The sequence below is a fragment of the Varanus komodoensis genome, unplaced genomic scaffold (assembly GCF_004798865.1).
Source record: "Varanus komodoensis strain SLA01 unplaced genomic scaffold, ASM479886v1 scaffold29_1, whole genome shotgun sequence".
NCBI lineage: Eukaryota > Metazoa > Chordata > Lepidosauria > Squamata > Varanidae > Varanus > Varanus komodoensis.
This window is the reverse complement of record NW_025335759.1, coordinates 3012534-3031037: the sequence shown is the minus strand read 5'-3', so window position 1 is coordinate 3031037 and position 18504 is coordinate 3012534. Positions and strand designations below refer to the sequence as shown.

General features: G+C 48.0%; 1 protein-coding gene across 4 annotated transcripts in view; it reads left to right on the top strand.

Moving 5' to 3' along the window:
- Window positions 1-18504, top strand: part of HIVEP3 (HIVEP zinc finger 3) — a 244282-nt gene that overhangs the window by 132750 nt on the left and 93028 nt on the right. Inside the window, exon 1 of one of the 4 annotated variants that reach the window (XM_044435200.1) lies at window positions 2812-2887. The exons of the other annotated variants lie outside the window; for them this stretch is intronic. The gene's annotated coding sequence lies outside the window, so the exon portion shown is untranslated. Of the gene's footprint in view, window positions 1-2811; window positions 2888-18504 lie in introns of those variants that run through there. 4 annotated transcript variants of the gene reach the window in all.

The window sequence follows — 18504 nt, the reverse complement described above, 5'->3', positions numbered from 1 at the left end:
CACATGTGTTGCAATCACATCTGTAAAACATTAGAATGCTTCATAAAATACAGTCAGAGTGAGGGAACAAACATCAAGCTACTGCATCTCCTCCAGTGTCTCAGTGACTTCCTGTTTTACAGGGTTTCCAAGCATTCGCACAACTGAGCAAGGGCGTTTCTTTAGGAAGGAAAAACCACATCAAAGGAGCCCCTTTGGAGAAGGCCCTGCAGTCTTATGTTTCAAAGCAAGATGTTTGAGCACAGTGCTATCCAAGATTCTTAGCATACAAGTGTTCCTGTGAGAGACAGGAGTGTCCTTCTCTAGGATGGACGCTGTACCCCACTATGGGACAATCCTGTTGGGATGCACAGAACCCTTCAAACTTTGAAGATCATGGGCATCTCAAACAGTGCATCTCTGCACTTCAAGGCCCTTAAATGACTAACCTTGGCCATCTAAGTGTGACACTTCATCACAGAAGGAGGCCAAGGTGCTGCCAAGTATCTCGCCTCTTGACGGTGCTGCTCGCGTCCCCTCCTGCTGTGGTGCTCCCCAAAGCCCTTCTCCAAGGCTGCCATGACCAGAGAAGCAGTAAGCACAGATCTCTCTGTGTCAGCTGAGGATTCCTAGCCATGAGGTGGTCAGGGTGATTTTCCACCTTGCAGCTGGGAATCTGAAAACTCTGATGGGCTTCGAAGCATTACCTGGCAGTCAAAGCATTGCCCTGCCTTTGCTATGACTCGATGAGTCTCCTCCTCACTAGCAACATCACCATGTACCCAGGACTTTTTCAAGTGCCTAAAGGACTTCTCTGGTGTTACCTTGTGGCAGTTCTTATCACAACCCAGCAAGCAGATACAGTCTGCATTACTGCCCCAGGCCCCTGTACCATGTTTATGTGTTTTTATATTATACCATTTCAGGTAAAGGAAAAACAAAACTGTAAGAGATGTAAGGAGACAAAGGAATGTGAAGGAAGCATGAGCAGCACAGGGTACCTCTGTGCCAGTAATCCTCTACTTCACTGCTTAGATTACTGGGTCACCAATCACCATTCGGTTTCCAAATCCCACATAGGGTTTGGCCTGTGCTTTATCACCATCACCACCATGTTATGTAAATACATTTAACTTCTTTATTATTCCTTTTATTGCTCTGTTTTTAAATTGTGTTTCCAAATGCTGTTTTAGTATTGTTTTAACCAAACATACTTCAGTCTTGGTTTTATTATCGGTAACCACCCCGAGCACCACAGTTTGTTTTGGAGGGATGCCTTCCTTACAGGTTGTTGTGAAGGTAAGATTGGGTAGTGGGGGGTTATGAAAGGAAAAAAGGGGCAGTGTAAATATAATCAATGACTAGCACAGTACTGCAGTGTTCTTCCAAGGAGTTCAAGGCTGTGCCCATGGTTCACCCCACCCACACCCCTTTCCTCCTCACAACACCCCAGCAAGGTGGACTGCTAAGCCTTGAAATGGCCAGCAATCCAGTGCACTTCATGTCTGACCGTGGATTTCAGCTCGAGCCCGGTCTTCTCCACAGGACCGCGGCGAGGATAGGCTGCTACCCAAGGACTCTCGTAAACGTGGATTCCTATAAACTTGCAGAAATGTTAATGACTCGACAGCCACCTTGTTTATCCGGTTTCCCCGCCGAGGGAGGTGTTACTCACGCTGGGAAGGAGGGGAGAAGTGACTCAGGGGCCCTGGTGTTGTTATCTCCGCTCCCCGTGCCGCGGGGGCAGGCGCCCGTGGGCCGCGCTTACTCAATGGGCCCGGGCCGGAGGCGGAACGGCTCCTGCAAGCGGCGAGCGAGCCAAGGGCTGGCGGCGCGGAGGTTGCGCGGAGCCCGCCGCGGGGGGCGACGACCCCGGGCGCCGCGGGAGGCAAGCGCGGCGCTGCCCCGAGGACGCTGCGTCTCTTCCGGGGCCGTGGGTCGTCGCGCCAAGCTCGCGGCGGGACCCGGGCGGCCCTTCGCCGCCTTCCCCTCCCTGGCAAGCCGGAGCCGGCCCGGGGCGAGAGGCGTGCGCGCCCTTTCTGCGGGCAGCGCGTTCTCTTCCCCCGTTGCCATCTGAACATGTGCAGAGCGTCTCTTACTCCCGGCTGACTTCATGCCCAACGACCCGCCGCCAGAAGGTCGGAAGTGTGGCTGGGCCCGCCTGGCTCATCCCTCTCCCCGAAAGCTGCGCCTTCGGGCGCCGGGCGCAAAAGCCCTCGTGCAAAGGAAGCGGCCTCGCTGCTTTCCGCGCTGGTTCCTGCTGGCGGCAATCCCGTGCCGCTCAGCGAAGCCGGCTGGACCCGACCGGGCTGCTTTTTGCGTGGCCCCTGCAGGAGGCGCCCCTTGGTTGGCTTTTGGCGGCCGCCGCAGCCCTGCGCTCTGGGGCGATCACGCGCCGGGCACAGAAGCGCAGTGCGCGGGAGCGGGAGCGCTGCGAAAGCTGTGCGTGTGGAAGTGGCAGAGTGCGCGCTCGTGAGAGAGGCAGCGCGCGTGTGTCTGTGTGTGCGCAAGCGGGCGGCGGATCGCCAAGGGGAGACGGCTTGCTCCGTGCTCGGAGGGCTGAAGGCGTCCCTTGTCTGTCGAGAGCCCCGCCAGCTGCCGGACCACGGGGGACACCGTGCCGTGCATGGGAGCGGGGGGCGGCGGCGGCGGCGGAGAAACGAAAACCAGAGAGGGCGGCTGGGAGAGAAAGTGGGCGGTGCCGCCTGCCCGACTTCCCTTGACATCACTGCCCAAATAAGGAGCTTTAAAATAACCTCCCCCCCCCCCCCGTGCGCCGCCGCTCGGCAGAGAAACATCCCCCCCGCGGGCGTCTCAGGGTTCCTCTTTCTTTCCAGGCGGACCGACGTCGCGGGAAGAGACGGCCGCGCGGGGAGGCGAGGGGACCATGTGGTGGCGCGGAGCCTCGGTAAGGGACCCGGCAGCGCCCCGCGCTCCCTGGAGCCGCGCGGCGGCGGCGGCGAGCCCCGGGCTGCGCTTTCCTGGCGTCAGCTGTGGTCAGCTGGGCGAGAGAGAGAAGGGCAGCCCCGACGTGCGCGCAGAGGGGGCCGTGGTAACACGCCGGCCTGTCTCACTCTGCTCTGATGAGGTCACTGGGCTGAAATGCGCCACCGGGACGGACACACACGCACACACACACACTATCTCTCTCTCTCTTTCTCTCTCTCTCTCTCTCGCTGGCTGCAGAAGTCCCGCATCGTGTAATTATTAACTGAGGGCTTGTTTCCCTTGAGCCGACGCCAGGCAAAGGGCCAAGAGCCAAGACTAGAAAGCGGAGCGAGAAAACAGCCACACAAAACCCGGCTCGAGGGCTAATTGCGAGTGTGGCGTTAATTGTGTGCTGCAGCCCTGCCACTCGCCCTCCCCGCGGAAAAAAGCGCGCGCGGGGGAGGGGGGGGCGGAGGTGTCAGGAATCCTGGAGCAGGATTTCTTTTGGCCGGGTTTATGGAAGGGCGGTTGGGGTGGGGAGCGGCAGTTTAGCGCCCGGGATGGGATATTTGGATGTTGTGTATGCACGCGAAAGCTGCGGAGGGGCAGCTTGGCAACGTGGTTTATGCAAGCTTGCTCCAAAGTAAGAGCCACCGAGTTGCTTGGGGCCGAGGATGCGGGGCTGTGCATGCTGCGTTCAGCGGGTCTCGCTTCCAGGGAAGGGAAGCGTCCATCGCATCTCAGCCTGCTCGCCTTGTGCTTCTGTGCTCAGCCTTGCTTTGGGGTTGTTTTCAGAATGCTTTGGGATGGTCAGAAGGGAAGGGTGGGTACAGGGAGTGTTCTTCATGTGTGTGTTTTTAAAACTGCTTTTCTGTTTAAAAAAGCAAAAACCAAAACACAGTTCTGTGTGAAATTGTGTATCAGGAAAAGTCAGTTTCGTCTGATCAGGACAGGATGATAGAAGCAGGTGGGCCGCAGCAGAAAGTGCTTAAAAATGTTTCCGAACTACTCTTACTATTCTAACTCTAAGGTTTTGGGACGTGGCATGGATCACACATAACATCGGCTGTGGAGTGGAGAAGGTGGATAAGAAGTCCTGCAAGGGAGCAGATTTGGGCTAAATGTTTAGGAGAAACGTGGTAGTGGTAAGGACTGCTTTGCAATGGAATTGACTGTGCCTTGGGAGGTGAGGGGTTCTCCTTTGTTTGAAATAGCACTGAAGAGCAGAACCTGGAGGGCTAAACCTCAGGGAGGTGGCGTGCAAAAGGTTCCTGAGTTGAGCAAAAGTTTGGGCTAGATGATCTCCAGACTCTTTTTCAAGTCTAATATTACACGATTTTTATTATGGGGGTCAGTGGGATTCCTTTCTCTCGTAATAGTAGAAGTTGATTGGCAGTCATTTCCGGGTGGACTAAACAAAGTACTGTTTCATTTACAACATAATTCATTTATGGAATGTGCTGCCACAAGTCCTGGAGATGGGCAGTGTCTTCGTTGGCTTTAAAAGATGCATGGGTAGAGGGGGAACATCCAGATGGAGAAGCAGAAGAAATTCAGACGATGTGGAAAAGTTGTTATGCTGTGTGCAAGCAGTCCAGGATGTTGTTTGTGTAGTGATGGCGTAGCTGTTGTCATTGTCGAACATTGCACAGAGTTGAGGTTTGTTCCACTTCCCAAGCCAAGAGTGGGAGAGGCAATTTACTCCATCGGGTCCTCATTTAGTTCCAACTTGTGTGTGTTTAAAAAACTATTTTTAGACCATGATCGAAAGCATGCTTCCTTAGAAATGAGCTCTGTTAAAATCAATGAGTTGGTAATTGCAAATAAATGCATCTAAGGCTAGGATGTTGGTGACATGTTGCATGTAAAGGCCGAGAAACCAGCAATAGGATGTGGGTTGTTGTTGTTTTGTTTTGTTTTAAAACAAAATGCACTAAGTCTTAGTAAATGAGCTGTAATTATTTAAGCAGCTTAATCCCTCTTAGTGGAAATTAATATCACCAGTAATGCTGCCAAAATTGGGATCTTTTGACAAGTATGTTCCAGACAGGGGAATAAATGTGTGGAGCTTTATGTCTGAGCTGATAAGAATGGAAGAGGGTTGTGTATTCTGCACACACACACTCTTTCCCATTCTTGAGCATTGACCATAGCTGGAATCTCTTCACCTAGGAGAAATGTTAGCTTGCGTGCACTGATTTGCTGGGTGAACCCTGAACTGCTGACGGACACCACATGGCCAAGAGGAAGCTGTGAATGTTCCTTTCTTGTGAAATTAAGATTTCCACTGCTGAAAGCTAGAAATGCAGAACACGTCCAGCTGCTTGCTTATATGCTGCCTCATGCCTGTCTTGTTCTCTCTTCTATTATTGGAACTTAGAATCCCCTTAAGCCGGATGTAGGAGAGACCTGTTGTTGCTCATCGGACACTGTTTTCTTTCTCTTTTTGCTTTCCCCCCCTTGTCTCTGCTGAGCTTCTTGCGCAATCTCACCAAGAAAAAAAAAGTCCCGTTTAGTTGTAGAGTGTTTGCCCCCGCAATGTAGCTCTTGTGGGGAGGAAGGAATGGGAGAATGGGATCTCTGTTTGAAAGGCATGCTGCAATTCCGTGAACGTCTCACCCCTTCCTGGATCATGCCTTCCCATGTCATGAGCAACCCAGGGCGCCAGGAGCACACACACAACTGATGCATGGAGTGGAGAAAGTGGGCAGGGAGGAAAATAAACAATCCCTTTTCTTCCTTGGAATACTCAGAGCTCAGGGATCATCTGAAGAAAAGAGGCACGTTATAATCTGGGCAGCTTAGAGCAAGTATTGCTTCCTGCTGCACGTAGTAACTTTTCAAGAGGAGTTGTTGGAAGAATGTCGGTCTCTCAGTGGCTGCTCTCGCCAGGGTCAGCACCGGGAGCAGGCCTTGTGGGAGATTGCCAGGACCTCCCCCACAGCAAGGGGCTTGCTGTCACCCCCGTGAAGCCCCCTGGCCCTACTGGGCTGCTTGCTGCCACTGCCAATTTGCGTGTGCTGCGTATGCCGGCAGCGATAAGAGAGCAGGAATAAAGCTGGATGCTCTCTGGGCCACTGCACAGGTTGGGCAGGTGAATAGATGTGTGGCAGGAGCTGGACCAATCCAGGGAAGGGGTCACCGGCTGCACCTTGCCCCAGTCCCCTCCCTCGAAAAGAACCTGGCGCCAGGATTGGCCGGTTGCAGGGCCTGAGGACAGGACTGGCTGTTAACAATTCTGCCCTGCTTGGGGGCTTCCTGAAAGCATCTGGCTTTGCCTATAGAATGCAGGATGTGTGACCGGCTGGACCTTTGGCCTGCTCCAGAGGGTTATTCTGTGTATGGAAGAGTGCAGGACCCATGTACTCATTAACTCCCCTTCCCCTCCTGGAACAAAAACACTTCTATATACAATGAAGGAGAAGAAGCAGGATCCAAATCAAGTGTTAGTGGCATGGTTGAGCTAGCTCATTTCTTTGAATGTTCAGACAACTGTAAGGCTCCCTTCTTGTTCTGATGCGCATCAAGCTACAGCACAGAATCTGGCTGAGACTGTTGCTACTGTCAGAACAGACGGAACAGTTTGGAACACGGGGTTGTGAAAATTCGGAACTAGCATTTCAATTGTTAACAGTAGTGAATGGGCAAACTTCAGTTGTTCTTGGTTTCTCATTTTTCTAGACTTATATTTGACTCTTCAACCGGAAGGATTGTTTTCCAATTTTATATTTGGTTTGCCCTGAAAACCGAGATTTTTTTTGCTTTTAGGTTAACGTAAGACTGGTTACACATTTTTGTAGATACCTTCCCAGATACATGCATTTGTTGTATGCAATTCTGCCTAATAAGCTCTTTTGGGAGCAATTTTCCTAGTACAATGCATGTTTGAGCATTATATTTGCTTATAGGCACATTTTGTATGCTATTTTTAATGGGAAAACTCCACTGCAAGATTTGGAAAAATGTAGATTTTGCAGGAGTGACAGTTTCCCATGTTGGTTTGAAACTACATTGGTTAAGTGCATTAAAATGCAGACTAAACACGTTTCTCTTCCATCCTAATGATGGAAAAGCATCCTTCAAAAGGGATAGGGAACAAAGTCGTTTGATTGCGTTTGATTGCGAACTGGCTTCATTTGACCTTCCTTGAACTTATATAGCGACTGTAAAGGAAAAAATATCTGGACCTTTCAGTGGGCACTATTTTGTTCTTGCCCCTTGGGCAGCAAAATCTCTTGGTGGTGACTGTGTGCAGAGCTGCGAGCAAGATGGGAAGTCTGCAGACAATTGCCGCAGAAGTGGTCGTGAGCACCAAGAGTCGGTGGAGCATAACTGGGAACCAGTGTGGAGTGGTGGTTAGAGTGTTGGACTGGGAATCCAGGAGATCTGGTTTCTTTCTAGTCCCCACTAAGCCGTGAAGCTCAGTGGGTGACGTTGGACCAGTGTTAGACTCTTAACCCAATCTACCCCGCAGGGTTGTTGTTAGGATATGTAAACTGCTTTGAGTTCCTCAAAAGAGGAAAAAAGGCAGGATATAACTGCAATGTGGTGGTGGTGGTGGTGGTGGTGATGATAGAGAGTCTGTGTGAACTAGGACTGGGGAGATCCATGTTCTAGTGCTCACTTGGCTGTGAACTCTACTGGGTGTGTCTGGACCATTCTCTAACTCTCTCACCCTAACATCCTGGAAGGCTGGATGAAGGATAAAATGGAGATGAGGATTATGTCGGCAGTCTTGGCTGCCTTGTATGAAAAATGGTGGGATGGAAATATAAACGCACAAGTAAGCAAACTTTGGGCATGTTGAGTGAGTGGTCGTGCTTTTCTGGAGAGAGGTTTTGGCCCTCCTGTGCACAGTCCTCAAACTAAAGCAAACCCAGAGTTCCATGCATGTAATTATGAACTTGCAGCCAGTACGGTATAGTGGTTAAGACTGCTGGACTGGGACTTGGGAGACCCAGGTTCTAGTTCCTATTCAGTCATGAAGCTCGACTGGGTGACCTGGGCAAGACACTGACCCACTCTGCAGGTTTGTTGTGAGGATGCAATGGGGTGGAGAAGGAGAATTAAGTCAGCCAGCTTAGCTTTTTCCGAATAAAAAATGCAGAACATAAATACAATGAATCCATAAAATGGGGTTAGATATAGGTCAATACACCTTGTGACTTTTTGACCACCGTAGTCAAATGGAAAGTGAGCTGTGTGCAAAGGGAACGTGTGAGTAGGTCTGATGATGTTTGAAAGAGCTTTCTTGATGTCTGTGGTGATTGAGAAGGTGTGGAACTTTTGCTTACTGGGGTCAGATAACAAAGAACCTCAGAAAACACCTCTTTCTTTCTTATCTCTTGGTTTAGTGAAGGGTCTCTTGGGCAGCCTGAGTTGGTGGGGTACAGATTCTGGGTAGGTGGAAAGATGTATAAGGGAGCCCACCACGGTTTTACCAAAAAGAAAAAGAAAAGAAAAAAGAAAAGTTGGATGGGTTGAATTTATTATAGACAGTATTTTAGAATACAAGTTCTTTTATTGTTGTTTTTACACTTGAACTAAACAAACAAAAAAGGATGAATGACACACACACAGAAAATATGAGAGAGAAAGAGGGCTGAGAGTTCTCTGGAAAAGATACTGTTTACTGCGTTGGTTTCCTGCCATTTTTGCCCTCTCAGAAAAGGTGCATTCCCAAACTGAGTGGAAATATATGGCATCTTTTTCCCTGTGGGTAGAAAAGCAACTACTCACTATGCAACTGTGTGTTAATTTTGGGTGGACAGAGAACAGCAAGGACTAGAGTTGAAAGCATTTTCTTGCTACTCTTTCTTTCTCAATTGCAGCCTAGGAGATAGCTGAATTAAAACCACACAGCGACGACAGTCGCATCCCCCAAACCATGGAAAGGGGAATCCAACTGAGTGGCCCGAGCAGATTGAGCCTTGGTGTCCATCTTTGTAAAGATGTGAAACTGAGTTGGCCTGCTTTCCCAAGTGAGTTGATTCCACAGTTAGGCAGTTTTAGAGTCTGGATATTTAACGGTTTTAGGCTCCTGGCCACCCTTTTAGGTGAGAAGAGGCCGGATTTCGCTTCAAAATGCAGTAAGCAGCCCTGCTGCATTTAGGGGTCCTTCTGCTGAATGTGGCTGTGGAGCTAATCCCTGATGGCACCACTGGGCAAGCTTTGGGTATTAGTCATATGGGTGGTTTTAGTAAGCAGCAAGTGAAAGGAAGCCTTGCCTGGGAAGTTGGGGAAGAATTAAGCTCCTTTGGACATCATCCTGTTCCTTGAGCACCCTCACAGTCTGATCTGCACCTGGCACAGCGCTCAGAGCAGAAAGGGGCTACACATCTTTCTCTCCAGTTGATGCCAAGTCCCAGCATAAATCCTTGTCCTTCTGGTTTTCATTTGTTTCTCAGCTCCTGTTTGTGCATCAGCAGTAAAAAGTACCAAGAGGAGAAAACAGAGCTGACACAGTCAAAATCAGAATGATGCACTTCTAAGTAGGTGCACAAGGCCTTTTTGCTTCAGCTGGGCAGCTTGGAGTAGAAAGACTTCCTTACAGGATAGTTAGGAGCTCCTGAGAGAGGCAGTGCTTTTGCTGGACGGCAGCTCCCCATGCATACAACCCACCGATGTTTGGCAGCTGAGGCCTTGTGATCCTGCACAACTGAAGTTGGTCCTCGTGCTGAAGAAGGACCAAATTCCCAACCTCGCATACCACACAGTTGGATGCTGAGCATGATCACCCTCCCCAAATGTGACACCCTCCCATATCCTGGCTGGGGATGATATGAGCTGTAGTCCAACACATCTAGAGGGCACCGCCTTGCTACTCTGCAGTCATGATGGACCATATAGTCTTTCTGCAACTCACCAAATCTCAGCTGGTTTTGAGCAGGTTCCAAAATATTCTGCAGACCACGGATGGTAATAATCCTACGATTTGCATTGCAACTTGTGCAAACTGCAGATGTGATAAATATTTAACTTGAGGAAGGTGTATATTTTTAAACACCCAATTTGCATGTCCTGATGCCACATCCTCCAGAACTCTTGTCAGTCACTGTTGACAACTGATTGGACAGAATGAATGCCAGTCCCACAAAATCATTGTTATGCTGATAGGCATGGGAGGAAAAGGAAGTACAATTTTAGCACTTTTCAGATATTGCTATTTTTTGTCCCTCCGTGCAGTGAAAAACAGCCAGTATAAAGACTCTTGTAGAAATCTGTGGTGACGACAAATGTAGATTAAGTTTTAAAATGCATATTATTAAGTAGATTATTTTTTTCCTGGAGCTATATAAAACTTCTAAAGACAGCCTGTTGTCAGATCCTAAGCAAGTTCACTTGGAATCAAGTCCCACTTCTGTTCACTGGGGACTTCTTCTAAGCAAGCTTGCTGAAAAAGGCAGTTTCCTACCAGGAAATTCTAAAGCAACTTTCCCAACCTTGTGCCGCCCCCGCCCAGGTGTTTCAGTGTTTGCTTCTCATCAGCTGCACCCGGCATGGGCTGTGCTCAGGAATACTAAGAGATGAGCCCAAAACGTCTGGAGGGCACCAAATTGGAAAGGGGTGGTCCAAATGTATGAAGCTTTTCATGTAGAACAGGGGGACAGTACCTCAAGTCCAAGTGCTCCTCCTGGAGTCTGGACTTTGTTAAGCAAACTCATGACCCTAGACTTCCCCCAAACGCCCTGCTGAACAACCTGGCCCTCCTGGAGGTCAAAAAGGCAAAACTTCAAGGCTCCAGGCCAGAGTGTGACATCCTTAAAACACCGGTATCCTCATGAGACGTCGGGCAGGGATCAGAGCAAGTTCTTGTACATAACATTTCCCACTGTGCTCTGAAGCTTCCTGTATGGCTTCCACCCCTTGGAAGTTGGATGACAACTGGTTCAAATACACTTTGGGGAGGCTTTAAGAAGAGTACTGAAGAAATGTCAAATACGCACAACACCTCACACTTGGGATGTCAATGGCATGTGTGAATATAGAAAGCATGAGTAAGTCTTCCTGTGTTGTCGCATATTATGAATGTTCAAATTCGGGGATTCATCTGTCTTTCTCCGGTGAGTGCTCCCAATGCTGGCATGGTGCTTGCTTCTCACGGGGCACATGAACGTGTCTCTATTTTGGATGTACATAATATGCATAAAAATTGGAAATGCAGCTCACTTATGCTTCCTGCCTTGGCGTTTGTCACCAACATCCCAGTGTGCTTTGTACCAATGCAAGATTTTCAGTTCATAAAAGAAATTCTAACCTAGCACTAACGTAGTTAAATACAGAGAGATTCATATTTGGACTTTTAAGAACTAAATTCCCAGAAGCTCTGGTCCTGGTTAGACGAATCTGTTCAGTTTGTTTTCCTTTTGTTGTTTGGGTTTGAGACAAAGAACTTCACATCTAAAGTTCTTTCTCTGCTAAATATGATGACATTTGTGAACTTTGGTAAATGCTTTTCAAAACTGAACAGAAATGACATGTTCACCCGTCCCTAGAATGAGGGAGGCAGCTCCCACGGTGGTAAACTAAATGCCATTTCAGACTGCAGGTGGAGAGATGCAGGTTTGGGTACATTAGGCAGCAGGTGGCAGGAATGCTTTCCAGGAGACCAATCAACAAGCACAACAGGGGGAATGTTCTAGCCCATCCTGTTCCCACTTATGATGGCATTCATGCTGGGAGCCATCTTCTGCCTATGGTATATTTATTTAATTTATATTCCACCTTTTTGCCTTCAAGGAACTCAAGGTGGCTTGCGTAATCCTCCTGCTCTCCATCTTATCCTCACAACAACCCTGTGAGGTAGCTTCAGCTGAGAGTCAGCGACTGGCCCAAAGTCACCCGGGGACCACTGGTTGTCTGTATAAAGTGATCCACTCCATTCCCCTGTCTCTGAACTCTGCCATGTTGTTCCGCTTTATTCGGGAGAATCTGTAGATCAGCTCTTTGTTCCCATTCCACTTTCTAGTTGGCAGCCTGGCTTTCTGGTGGGCCAGGCATGTGGGGTCTCCCACCCCAGGCCTCAGAACCAATATGAGCACTAGGAAATCCCCCCCACCCCACACGCACACACAATCTTGCCATTCATAAAAACACTTCCCAGCAGCTCGCCTCCCAAATCAGAACTCCCACGTTCCTTCACTTGACCTGCGAAACAGTGGGAGCTGTAGTGGTGACGGCAAGGAGAAGAGGGACAACCTCCAGCTTGTATTCATTGAGTAACAACACACTAGGCAAATCGGGGGCCACGCCGGAGCTGCTCTTCCTGAGGTTTGTTGCAACTGCTTCCCAGTTTGTTGGGGCAAAGAAGAAGATGGGACTGAAGGGAAATGCCATCTCCTCCCACATGATTCTGTTCCTACACCAACCACTTCAAGAGAGGCCTTTTCCTGAATATCTTGAGGAGGAGGAGACATACCTGATGCTTTTACAAGGGGGAAAGTCCTCCTTTGTGGTGGCCCTGCAATAGGCAATACCCTCCCAAGGGACATGTTTGGCAACACCTATGTTTTCTTTGCATAACTGGATTAAGATGACAAGCATATTGACATTAGAAATTGGGTTTATGTTTAGACTGAATTCTTTTAGACTGCTTTGCTCTCATTTGGCTTATAGACTGAAGAATGGTTGTTGTTATAATTGGTCTTTCAGTGTATAATTGTATGGTTTTTGTGTATTTGTTTTTGGACTTGTTTATCTGCTTTTCAATATTGTGTATACATTTGGAGATCCTTTGTGGATGAAGTGCAGGGAAAGGAAGGAGGGAGAGACGAGTTCACACAACGCAACAAGCCATCAGGGCATATCAGCTGGGCACAGCTTCTCCTGCTGTCAAAACCCAACAGAAGGTGAGCCATTCTGTCTGGGTTCAAACAACATGTCACTCCACCGTTCACATACCATGTTGTGTAAATCCAGTCAGTGTGTTCACTGGAGCTGGCAAGAGTTGAGGGGCAAGACCAGGGGTTATTTTTTGTCTCTGAGTTTGACTGGGGTTGCCCCTTTTCCTTTGATGAGGAGACTGTGCTTATAAACCGGAAAGAAGGAAGATGCCAATTTGCATAGACTTGCCATATGCTAATTTATATGTCTACATGCAAATCCAGAAATATGTATTCCGGTTGAAATAGTGTGGAGACTGCAGCCAGCTGACCTCATGGGCTTGCTTAGTCTGCTGCCCAGGTGCTGTGGATGGGGGGCTTCGAGGCCTAGCTCTTCTTTGGATGGTTCCTTAAAAGGGACTTGAACTGGGCAGCCCTTCACAGAGCTGTCCTCCGAAAAGAGAGCACGCAGCCCCTTGCGCCATTCCTGGTGTAATTGACAGCGGCCTGTCTCACTAGTTGCCTACCTAAAGCTGAGACTGCACTTGCATTCAGGCATGCAAAAAGGCATCAGAAATAGCAACCCCAGTGAAGTGAAGAGCATGAGCAGAAATGCTTAACGAGACCTCGGCATATCCCAACTCAGATGTCCTCCAGATGCCTTTGACTACAGCTTTCATCGTCCCCAGCCATGGAGGTCGACCCCTTCCCGGCTTAGCATTTACTCCCAGACCATATTTGCATTGTTTCCGTTGTCTCTGTTTGAGTCTGAATGGTAAGGAGGAGAAGGAAGTGGTGATCTTCCCTTCTCTAAAAGGCTTCCAGTGTGGCTGAAAGCATTAAGGGCCATGATTCTAGCAACAACATTGTAAGCAGTAAGGAACAGTGTCTGAAAACTACACAAGGACCCATAAAGATGGGCAGTGGAAGCATTGAAGGTCTCAGTAACTGAATGGGTTTGTATGGGAAGTCGATGCTTCAGCTAACCTGGCCCTGCAGTGTGCTGGGCTTTATAAGACATTTTAGAGATGTGTAAGGACTCCAACTAGGTGTGAAATCCCAATGAATTTTCACAATGCAGCCCTTCCTACCCTGGATGCTGATTGTAGGCCCATGACTGGTTTTAACTTAATGCGGCACAGGTTGAGCCAGCGCATGGACTTTCATCTGTGAGGCTGGCCACAGTTTGTAAACTTTTAACTGCTAATGAAATTTGGGCAGATAAATACCCCAAACCCACATTCATCAAGCATGGTTTGTGTAGGATGAGTCAATTTGAATGAATCAGGTGCTTTTGTGCAAAACAGCCTAGAACTGCATGTTTTTGGGTGCTTAATTGTGCAGATATTGTTAGTGGTTAAAAAGTTACATGTAAATCACTGTCCATCTTAGAAATGAGAGTCAGCAAATAAAACCCCAGCTCAGCCTGCTTTGGGTAATGGGGTCAGAACCGGGCAGGAAATCTGTTGAGCTCGAACAAGTGGGATTTCCTTGTTTCAGTTTTGAAACTCAGAAGGAGCTTTGCAGCTAGTCCCAGAAGGAGCTTTGCAACTAGTCCCAGTTCCTGATGTATGCCAGAGCAGTTGCATAAAGCAAAAGTTGGGACATTTTGTTTTCAGATTTGAATATTACTTTTATGTTAGCTACTATAGGAAATATATGATATTCCAAACCTCTGATACTTTGGATTCTGTTTGCTCTGCATTGACTCCCAGTTTGTTTCTGGGCTCAGTTTAAACTGCCAGCCTTCGGGCTTTGAGAATCTTTAAAAGTCTTGCAGAACCACATGAGCTTGTCTGTCAGTTAAAATCAACTTTAGAAACTCCACTCTGATCCTGCTCTTACATGAGACTGAATTCAGTTTTGGGGAGGCTTTTGGAGGGCTGCATTGCAGTGGTAGGTGGGAGCTAAAGGGAAAGGAGAGAGGGATGAAGGCAAAAGGGGTGAGGCAGAAAACTACAAGGATACTTTAGCTTAATGGCTTAATTGCCAGTAATGAAACCTTAAGAGAGGCATTTAAGCCATTTCGAATGGGGGAAAGCAACACGAAAGTGGACAATCCATCAAGCATTGGAGAAGAGGGGATGGGGGATAGTGAAGGGGCATGACCATGCAATTCGGGGAATCCTGGAAGGCAAGATAAAGGTGTAAGAGGGCCAGATTTGTTCCCTGGATACCCAAGACACAACCTTTGTGGCAAAGCATATATAGGTGCTCTTTCTCGGAGTGAACCCAACGTATGCCCTGTAGGGGGTTGCACTTACAGGTATATGAGAAATTAGTTTCAGAGCAATTTTTAACCAGTGTTCACCCAAGTCACACCTTCTTGATCCAGCCACAAGCCCAAACACAATCTTTGGTAGTGGCATGAATATTTCTGATCTTGCAATGATGCTGCAAAAATGAATGGATTTGAAAAGTGTGTTATCCTTCACTCTGGGCTAAGAGAGGTGGGAATTGAGAAGTTCTTTGATAAGGGTGGAATTTGAAGGATGAAACTGATAAGAGGTGGGCTACATAATGGGCAGAAGGGCTTGTGGTGGGTGCCCTTTTACAGTAAAAATTACCTTGGCACACATTTCAAATTCCCCCAATTGCACAAGTTGCACCAGGTAAAAAAAAAATCCTGGTGTAAATATATTGACTCAACTCACTACTGATCAAGCTGATGCCAGTGGGGAGAAATGGAACTAAATCTTCAAGGCCAAACTGGAAAGAATCCATCAAGCATTAATCCCCCCAATGGAATTTTCATGCCTCTTTAGTCTCAGCATCTAGAGGTTGTGAAGCAGCAGCCTCTAGTCCATATGGTGCCTTGAAGGAAGGGAAATAATTTCTTGACAATCTTTCTTTTTCAAGTTTCTCCTGAACTGTTGACAGATTTCATTTCCCCCCTCCTAGTTCCCAGAATATGCAGCTTCCCCAGTTTCACTGCCCACATATAGGGCGAAGAATTTAAGCTGCAACTGTGGATAGTTTTAATTTTGTATGTTACATTGCAACATTGTTGGAAAAGGCGATCAGCATGGACCCTACTCCTTCCAGGAATTTGCCCAAGAACCTAATTAGAAAGCAGAGCTGGGATCGGAGTTCCAAAGCACAAAACCACTCCCTGGAGCCTGACTAAAGTTGGTGCTGGAACAGGACTTGGCTTTGCAGCAAGCCAACTTCCCAGGCAGGGCTCAACTGCTCACCGTCCTGCTTGCAGTTGGTCACAAAAGGTTCCTTTATTCTTGAGTGTGTGTCCGTGTGCTCAGTTTGGATCGGCACAGGAATACTTGAAGAGGCGGAAGGTTAAACCTGCACACCGTCTGCTTTTGCCCCAAATTCCACATGGCAATGGAAATGTTTCTTTTTGTAGGGGAAAAAAACGTTCATTTCTTAAAAAAATAAAAAGTGGAATTTGGAAAAAAATGGGAAAGGGAGGTTTAACCCTCCTCTCCCAAAGTGCCATGCACCCCTTTCACATTGCGGCTGCCTGTGCCCGCTGGAGAGTCAAGAAAGCTGTCGTGCATAGCGGCATGATTTCTGTAACCACAAAGTCAAGTCCCATGGTGAGTGACTCTAATGAGTAAAGGAGTCCAAGATGAGTGGGAATTTTTAGAAAAGGAAATTGTAAAGGCACAATTAGTTTCAACAAGAAAAGGGGGTAGAAGACAGCAGAAGTTTTGTGGCTTCAGAAAAAGCCTAGATATATCTGAAAATGAAAAGGGGCATGCCTAGGAAGAGGGAGGGAGGCCAGGCTACAAACAGAGGATACAGGCAGGTGGCCTGGAATTGGAGGGATGGCATCAGGAAGGCTAAGGCTAAGAATGAACTGAAGCTAGTGAGGGATGCCAAAAGCAACATGAAAGCCTTCCTCAGAAATGTCCAAAGTAAAAGACACAGGAAAGAAATGGGGGTTCAGCTACTCGGTGTGGATGGCAAAATGATGACAGATGACAGAGAAAAGGCAGAAGTGCTTGATTTCTACTTGGGCTCAGTCTTCTCCCTAAAGATCTATGAGACCTTGCTGAAGAAAGGGATGTAGAAGCTGAAGGAGCAGGTGGCAGCTTGAGATTGATAGGGAAATGGTCAAGGATCTTCTAATAGGGCCGAATGAGTTCAGATCTCCAGGGCCTGATGACCTCTGCCCTAGAGTCATAAAGGAGTTGGTGGAAGAACTTGCATGCTTTTCAGTGCCAGGTCAAGACCTTTTTATTTACCTGATATTTTGAAGTTTAAATATTTTAATTATGGTTTTATTGCCATCCTCAGTCGTGTGCTATTTTGTTGTTGATTGATGTATTTATTAGGTGTTTTATACTGTAAGCTGTCCAGAGATGAACTGTAATGGATGGATTAAAAATATCCTAATAAACAATAAGAACCTTTGGAACCACTGCCTGTCATCTTTGAGAAATCATGGAAGACAGGAGAGGAGTCAGAGACTGGAGATGCTGTGAGGATGGATCGGAACGGAGGAGGACTCTGTAGGCCATCTTGGAAAAATCGTAGGACATACCTGCAATGTATCTCATGCTGTCATTGGTTTGTTGCTTTAATGTTATGTGCATATTTTCAAATAATAATAGTATTTGTCATATTATTTGATTGAGCAGTACACACATTTCCCTCCTAGAGGGCACCTGGTTGGTGAGAGGTGACCCAAGGAGTTTCCGATGTCCACCAGGGATGGGGCCTGAGGGAGAACTAGAGCCCCTCCATTGTTGGTGAGGGGAGCAGGAGGGACGGGAAGAAAAGGATCTTGAATGAATGTAAAGGATCATGTGTCCCATCCTCAGTGTTGTGTCCCAGGCGCAGTCTGTGGCATCTCTAGTGAACGTGATCCAGGCGAGGGTGCCAGGAACTCCTCTGCTGGAGGCCCAGGAGAGCTGCTACTGGTCAGAATCCCAGAGAATTCTGGCTAGGTGCGGACAAGCAGCACAGACTGGCCCAAGGCAGTTTCTTGTGCTCAAGAAGCACAGGCTCTGTTTGTCGCAGGGGCGCTTTACTGTAGAATGGAAAAATACCGTTCCTATATGTTTGATCCCTAAACAGCATATGGGAAAGCTTTTTATAGGGCTTTAAATATTTACTTCTCCCTGCTCGTGCCCATTTCTTTTCAGGAACAACTGGCCACACAGTGAGGCGTGTGTCTGTGGTTGGAGGCGAGTCTGTTCGCTGTCGCCAAGTGGAACAGACCCGGGAGCCTTTTACATAGGACCTTTTCTCTTTATAGGGGAACAGCCCCTTGCCGCCTCCACTTGTGCCTGTGTGTGTAGGACGGCCTGTGCTGGCCTTCTAGATGGGCAGGACTTCAACTCCCATCTTTCCCATGAGGAAGACTGGTTTATATCGAGCAGGCTCTACAGGCGCACAGACACTGCTGACAGTGCCTGCCAGGAAGTAGGGGGCCGTGGCTTAGGGAATGCCTTCCGGCTATCCAGCGCGGCTTGCATGGCTTCCAGTGGTGTGGCTCAGGCTGGGGCTGGACTTTGGGGCCGAGGTCTGGGGTCCCTGCAGCCCAGAGCCCCCTCCCGATGGCACCCAGAGATCAGCAAGGGATCAGAACACCAGGTATTGTACCCACTGCAAAAAAGGGTAAAATTCTAACCCTAACCCCCCCCAAAACACAAGAAAAGAACTTTACTCTTGGGGATCAAAATGAAGGGTCAGAATACGTCAACTTTTGTTAACTAACCAGAGAGCCTCTGCTATTTGGTGGTATAAAAATGAAATGACAAAAGATTACATAGCAAATGCTCAGTTTTGTATAACTGATTGGATAATTCGA